The following is an 8,306-nucleotide window of genomic DNA, read 5'->3' on the forward strand; positions in this document are numbered from 1 at the left end:
TATTTATTTATTTATTTATTTTTTTGAGATGGAATCTCACTCTCTCGCTCAGGCTGGAGTGCAGTGGCGCAATCTCAGCTCACTGTAAGCTCCGCCTCCCGGGTTCACGCCATTCCCCTTCCTCGGCCTCCCAGGTAGCTGGGACTACAGGCGCCCGCCAGCACACCCAGCTGATTTTTTGTATTTTTAGTAGAGACAGGGTTTCACCGTGTTAGCATGGTCTCGATCTCCTGACCTCATGATCCGCCCACCTCGGCCTCCCAAAGTGCTGGGATTATGGGTATGAGCCACCGTCCAGTCCATACATTTGTATATATTTCAACCAAAATTAGAAAAACAGACTACTAGTAATAAAAGAACCAGAAAGTGGCAATCTTCACCAAAGGTTCAGTCTCAAATGGTATGGGCAAAAGTACATCATGCACACAGAAGAAAGGGCAGACTGAGATGAACGTGCGTTATTGGGGTTCAAGGAGTGCTATGGAAATGAAGGGAGTAAAGGAAAGAAGAACATCAATCCAGCATACAAAACCCATGGATAACTTCAAACAATGCATTTTTACTGAAGTGAATATTTTAATATGATAGCTAAGTAAAGCAAACATATTAAAGAAAGTTGAAGAGAGGAGTTACAAAAGAAGTATTGTCTGAGAGGTGTCAGAGGGAAATATAATTTGATAGAGAAAAGAAGACAATGGCATTAATAAGAACTTATTATATATGAGAAAGTTGCTAGAGAGGATAGTGGGCAGAGGAGAAGGATTCTCTGGGTTCAATATAAAATTTCTCCACTTATAAATTATTTCACCCTAGGGAAGTTACTCATTTTTAATATGCTCACAAACAGGTATGATAATAATTTGTTTTCATATGATTTCTTTCAGAGGGAGTAAACAGAGATCCTTTTAATAATTATGATGTGACAACAGGTGCAAAACTTAGACAAACTAAGATATCTGATCACCTATTTAATAGGCAAAATATTGAGGTTAAAAGAATTTGTGCTTTCTGTTTTGTCCCTTCAGTTTTCAATATTCTCATCCCAGTCGATGGCAAAAGGTCTGTGACAAGATGGGACATGGCAATTCTGTCTCTGTGATCTGCCCTTCAGGAAAACAGCTCTTAATAATCCAGGCTAACCTTTTCTGCAGTCAAATATACCCAGTTTCCTCCTTCAGTGGTGTGATCTTAAATATCAGCTTTCTCTGAGGGAAATCTTCATAGAGACATTGAGAGAAATTTTTACAATCTAAAATTAATGGAATAGGTCTGTGGTTATAGTTCAGTTTTAACTAGGGACATACAAGTCATAATGTCTTAACTTCAAATATCAAAAATCCACAAGAAGTTAAGGTATGAGAACTGAAGGATAGAAAAGGCAGTCTTATTTGTGCTATAAGATGTTCTTAAATCCTTCACATAATTGCACCAGGAAGTATACTTTCTTTCTTCATTTGTCTCTTAAACCTCAGTCTTAAAATGAAGGAGCTAAAAGCCTGAGTTTCAATTTATCTTTGTTTCATAATAGCTGTGACCCCTCAAGAAATGCCCAGTAAACTGTGGGAAACTATGAATTCCTACACAGTAAAATTAGATTATTTTCTTAAGAATAGCACAAGGTTTTATGAGAATTATAGCAGAAACATTGCTTAACATCATGCATGGCATGTACTAAATATTCAGTCTATGCTACTTAGCTATCCTTGATGTTATATTATGAAATTGTGTATATTTGTAAATATGTTGTGTCCTAATACATAGTTGTAAAAATGTGTAAAGGTGTCCAGTGAGCAATTAATATATTTTTTAATAATATTCCATTCTTATCTTTATGATTTGTATAAAAGATTTAGAGAATGAAACAAAACTTTGGGATCTGTACTTTTTAACTGAAACAATTAACCACCAGATCTAAATTTACATAATCATGATAAATAAATCTCTAAATAAGATAAGTATGGATAAACTTTGTAAATTTTCTCTTTTTAAGATACAAAAAACAATAATACTGTGGGTTATTTCTTCATAAATCATATACACTCCAGTTATTTGTGTCAGACTTCTCTCTTGTGCTTGATGGTTTCCAATTCAAAACATGGTAATATTTTTTCCAGTTTTCAAAGGAAGTTCTGATTTGTCAGTACATAGAACTTACCATCTCCAGGCATACATATTGATGGAATTTAAGTTAACAATTCAAATCTTTTTTTTTTTTTCTTTTTAACATTGGGTGGTAATTTAGATTTATGTTTCTTTAAAACTAAGTCATTGTTGTCATTTTCATTTCCCTATAGCTAAGATTCCATCATACCAAGCCAAAAAGGAATAGTATGTGTGTGTAAAAATGTAAGAAATCACTACTCCAAGCTATATAATAGGTTGTCAAACATTATTCTCATAAAATATCCATAGACATATTGGCCAATATTTACTTATTATTTTATAGTAATGTAGAAGCAATAGTAGTTAAAAACAGGGACTTTGGAACCAGAATAATCTGTATTGACTCCCATCTCCATTTCTTATTTGCTGTGTTCTCCAACAAGTCTAAAAATCTCTTGTCTCAGTTTTCTCAATTTTAAAATGGAGATAATTATACATATGCTTTACGTAGCATATTTAAATTGCTAAGTACTGTAGCAATTAAATGTTAGCATAACTAAAGTTTGTACCTGTCGGGTAATAAATATTATGTGGTTGTACTAAGTAGTAAGTTGTGGTTGTCAATACTAATACTCTTAATAGAATATTAAGAATATTCTTAATAGAAATTAATATTCTTCATTGTGTTCTACAGATATTGATTAAATATAATATTTGAGAATTTAAATTGTGACTTTTCTCTGACATATTAAAAAATTCTAAAATATAGAGTTGCTGGGTTCATGAGACTACAGAAACCATATGTGAATCCTATAGACATCCTATAGACATCTTATTCTAGAATCATAGAATAGAAAAGGTTCTTTTTCTGTTATTTTTGTTTTATTTTATTAAGCTAAGAAAGATTAAGGATAAATACCCTTGAAAAATGCATAAAAATAATAAAAATTAAAATAAGTAAAAAATACATAAAAATAAAAATATATAAAAAATAAAAACATAAATCTAAATTGCCACCCAATGTAAAAAATTAAAAAAAATTGAATTGTTAAATTCCATCAATACGTATGATGTATGCCTGGAAATGATAAGTTTTACGTACTGACAAATCAGAATTTCCTGTTAAGAGATTTGTTGAAAGTGATTTTAAAAATGCAAACACAAAATTAATCTTTTGCTTTGACTACTGCCTTATCTCCTAATTTGTTGTTCTACTTCTGCTCTTGCTCTTACTTATTCTATTTTTTTCCACAGTAGCCAGAACAATTTTTGTAAAACATGAAACTGATTATGTGACTGTTTTCTAAAACTCTTCAAATTCTTCCACTGTGCTTAAAATACAACGAAATTCCTCACCTTTGTTTACAAAACTCATATAATCTGTTCCTTGCCTAATGCTCTGACTTAAATTCACACCATTATCTTTCTCACTTATTCAGCTTCACCTATAACTTTCTATTTCTGGAACACATTTATGTTTATTTCCAGCAGAAACACTTTGTATTTGCCATTTCCTATGACTGGAAAGCTTCGGATCTAGATTTTAGCACCATTGCCATATTCTTATAATTCAGATCTTAACTTAGTGATGCCTCTTTTCAGAGGCCTTTCCCAACTACCAAATCAATTGTTGTTTAAACTCCATCCTTATCACCAATACCTTTGTTAATTGTCAATCACATTACTCTTGTAGCGTATTAACATGATTGTTCTGTGAAATTATCTGTTCATTCATCTACCTCTTGATTGCAAGCTCCTCGAGACCAAGGATTTTGCTGGTTTTTTCCACTGGTATATTTCTCCCACCCAGAAAAATATTTCCTAAATTTCAGTATCACAATACATATTCATGTAATCAATGAATAAAAGGATGTAAATCAAAAGAGAAGCTTGCTGATATGCTAATATGAAGATGCTGATGTTCAAACAGAATTTTATCAATAAATTTGGAATAAAAAGTGTTGGAAAAGATATTCAATGGTAATGGGGTGAGTGGTTGATATGTATTGTACAACAGCAATTTAAAAACATTAGGTGTGCACAGAAATATCAGGAAATGCACCATTGAAGAAGTATAAGTAATATACATAGCCAATTCATCACAAAATAGTTTACACTCTAACTCTTCCATAAGTTTCGTATTTGGCTCTTTCTTTCGATCCCCTTTGGCCACTTTATTTTGGGCTACCATATTCCTTCCTGTCTTCTAATTAGGTGTTGTCTTTATAATGTGAATCTTAGTCTTACTTGAATCAATGATTAGTAGAAATCACTGTTGTAATTAACATGCTTCTTCACATATGTATTTAAAAGTACCCTAAAATCAATTCATTTAAAGTGAAAGCCTGTTTTCTAAAATATCTTTCAATAGTACTTCATTATCACATTAAATAGGCAATAACCTAGCACCTTATTATTTTATATTGGACCTTGCCTAACTGCGGTTCCTGGACTAAATCCAGCTGGCCAACTGTTTTTGTAAACATGATTTTATTGAATCACAGCCGCACCTATTTGTTTATTTAGTGTCTATGATTGCTTTCACTCTACAATGACAGGATCACTGTAACAGAGACTGTACAGCCAACAAAGCAAAAAAAAAAATGTATTATCTTCCCTTTATCAGAAAGTTTCCTTGTCCCTACTTTAAACCACTGTTTTATAGAGATTAAAAACTATATAAAATTCAAATCATTTTCTTCCATCAGCTTTATTGAGTCATATCTGTCTCTCTCCTTTTCCATACAATATAAACTTTACCTTTCAAGATCTCTTTAAACATTGAAGACATTGGCAAACAGATATTACTTCATTTTCACTAGTTTCTTAAAACTGTTAATTGACAAGTTACCTTATTTAGCAGGAAGCCAATAAACCACAGTGTAAATCAGTAGATTATGCTGCTTTAAGCTTTTGAAAAAATGATTAGTTTCACTAAAGGGGTAGGCAATTACTGCCATTGCTAACTAATTTTGTACCTGGAAATAAAGATTTGCAATTTGTTGCCCATAGCTATAGCACACAGACTGTTGACTTAGTACCTACACAGTTATAAACTATGAATTCTAAGAAAATTTAAATGTATGATGTTTATTTAAGTATGTATGGTTATGATGTTTATCTACAGTACATTTATTATTAATGTCTTGGTATATAATCATTCATGCAGATAGGAGGATTTCTCATTTTGCAATAAAACTTGTTTTGACCCATGCAAGGTAAAGCAACGCTCTTGAGGTACCTGCTTCTGAACTACAGACAATGAATGTGTGTGTGGACTCATTGGTGAATCCTTATATATAAACAAAGTAGATGATACAGTCACGCTAAAATGAATCTGACTTGGAGCTCTGCCTTTTCTAGAGGTCTAAGATTTATTCATATAAAAACACTTAAATCAATGCAGAGGCATCAGACTTTCTGTACAGTAGGGGTTATAAAGCACTGAAATTTCCCTTCTGTAGTAGGGTTTCTGGCCTCTTTGGCCCTCCAGAAACATTAGGTATAGCTTAGAATCAGAGAAAAATAATACCAATCACCAGAGAATGCTTTGTCCTTCTTGATGTCAACAACTGTCCTTCACTGGTTGCTCTGATCTCTTCTTAAAGCTTTCTGTCAGCTTCTCTTCACCTATACACAGACAACTATGATTTGCAGGCCAGAAATGTAAGAGCTAAGCATATCGGTGCCGCATTAAATCCAAGGTCATCATCATTAAATGAGTCCTTAATACAGCAAGACCACCTCGTTTCTTTTTTTCTGTAAACTGCTGTTTCCCTCATTACTATCATTATGTACAAACTGTGTGTCAAATAGTTATTAACACCTGCACAGTTGGATGTATGCGAGTCAACTATGGCTTTGTCACACAGGAATGGCATGATCTGGAAAAAATGGGTTAAACTCTCCATCTCTTAGTTTTTTTCTCCTGCAAAATGATGACAATAATGTTTATAACATATACTTGTGATAGCATATAGTTAGTCCTAATAAAAATGATTTATTGTCTCCATCATGACTCTCTGACTCCTCCTCCTCCTCATCATCGTTTTCCAACATGTAACCCACATGCTACTCTTTCACCTGAGAAATTAGAACAAATACAACAAGATTAACCCTGCATCTTTCTGTTTCTCCTTTTATCATCTTTCAATGGAGGTCTTGGCTTCTTTCTATCTAATGACCATTTCTCTCTGTCCTCTGGTTTCAATGCCTTCTAATTCAATGCTATTTATTGTTCAACTACTTGTTATGTTCTTAATCTTTCCTTGTAATGTAAACAATCTCTCATTATAAGTCGATTATTGAACCAAAGAACTTCTGTTGCATATCTCCTTTTGCATGGATCGACCTTTTGGTTTCCCTTATCTCTTTGGGTTTAGGGGTGGTAAGGGTTTCCCATTGTTGCCAGGCAAGAGGTATTTTACCATTCTGTTTAGGTTTCCTCACTCTGCTCACACTTATTTCATTGAAATATCATATTAAACTCTGTGTGCTACTGTTCTGTGTCAGGACCATGACTGATACAGATGCCTATCATCTTTATGGAGTCAGTAGAAATGTTAGTCTAACAGTTTCAGGGTTAATCATCCAAACTCTGTTAATAGCTTATTACATGCCAGATACTGAGAAATTTGAACAATTGATAATGAATGCTAACTCAAGACTAATCAGAGCAAACAGTAAGTCCCTATTTCAAGAAAAAAGCCCTGCTACTTATCTTAGGAACTAACAAAATAAATGCCATTTCAAATGATCAGTTTACCCTCAACATTAGAATATTTTCTCTTCATAATTCCATATTTAAAAACATTTATTTAACATAAAAAGAGCAAGTTAATTACTATCCTTATTTCCTTGGCCACAGTTATAGCTATCTCACAGGGGAGAAAACACATTTTATATAAATGGCACCTATATTTATTTTCACGGAGACATATTTAAAAACCCATCTTTTAAAGCACAAAGAAAGTAGAAAGCCTTCAGAAATATGTCTTTTCAAATATTGTTAAACATTGATTTGTCTGATTATTATAACTTCAGACAGTCCTTATTGTAGTAATTGCATACTTAAAATTTAAGATTTTATGCTATGTGATATGTTAATTTTATGTATCTACTTTCTGTTTCTCCTGTTCCAGCCTCCCACATCCTAGGGCATCTGTGGAGATAACAAAATTGAAAATGCCAGATGGTAGTATGATCATTAAATCAAAATCAGTTCCACTCTTGTTTCAATCATGAAACAGAATGATCAAATTTGTAAATGTTTCTATTTTGGATATTATTTTATTTTACATGAAAACAAAGAGTTGTATTTTAAAAACACTACATTGGTAAATTACAGTAATTTTTCCTCTACTAATCTTATTTTGTAAGGTTCTAAAATTTGGTTGACTAACACTTGTGTTCTGCAAATTAGTTTACATAAACAGAGGAATAAATAATAATAAACTTTGAACAAAAGAAAACAAATATAAAATACTGTCATATTTCACATAACTAATTGAAAAAAAAATTCTGACAGGCTTTCTTGACACAATAATACTAGGAATAAATTTTGTTCCTTGTTGGGGGGTGAAGTTAGGAAGATAGCTGAATAAGTATCAAACCCTCCTCCAAAAGGGACACCAATTCAACAATATGTAAAACATTCTCCTTTGTGAGCAACCCAGAGACCAGCCAAGAGACTCCTACAACCTAAGTATCATGCCAGCCACACTGAAGTTGATGGGAAAATTTGTGACACCCACTTGCCAAAGCCCTGCCCTTAGCTCAGCAATGTGCAATCGGAAAGAAGATCCCAACTCCTCACTTCTCCCTGGGGAGGAAACAGAAGACTGGAACATATGTCTAATGTTCAGATTTGGAGGACACTATCTAAGAGACTGATTTCTTCCTTATTTGAATCTAAGTGTTGACAGGAAAGGGTGTCAGACAGGAAACCAATGGAAACAGAGGCAGACCTCTGAACTAGCACACACTCAGTTACCGTCATCTTTCTCCCCAGCTCAGCATAACTGTTTTACCTAACTTGGGGTACTGACAGGAATCTGAATACTCTAGATGTTTGAGGATACTGAAGAGAAACATAAGAGCTCCAGAGGACCTACAGTATAGCAGACAAAGGTTGATTCAACTTGACAATTTGTCCCTCAGGGGGAAAAGGGAAGAATAAAAGGTGTGTCAAATAGTCTGACTTT

General features: G+C 33.4%; 1 protein-coding gene across 2 annotated transcripts in view; it reads right to left on the bottom strand.

Annotated features, from left to right (window-relative positions):
* The window catches only part of EYS (eyes shut homolog (Drosophila)), a 2,062,375-nt gene that overhangs the window by 2,021,836 nt on the left and 32,233 nt on the right, over window positions 1–8,306 (bottom strand). The gene's annotated exons all lie outside the window — the stretch shown is intronic.

This window comes from Colobus angolensis, unplaced genomic scaffold (genome assembly GCF_000951035.1).
Source record: "Colobus angolensis palliatus isolate OR3802 unplaced genomic scaffold, Cang.pa_1.0 Scaffold241, whole genome shotgun sequence".
In the NCBI taxonomy this organism is placed as follows: domain Eukaryota; kingdom Metazoa; phylum Chordata; class Mammalia; order Primates; family Cercopithecidae; genus Colobus; species Colobus angolensis.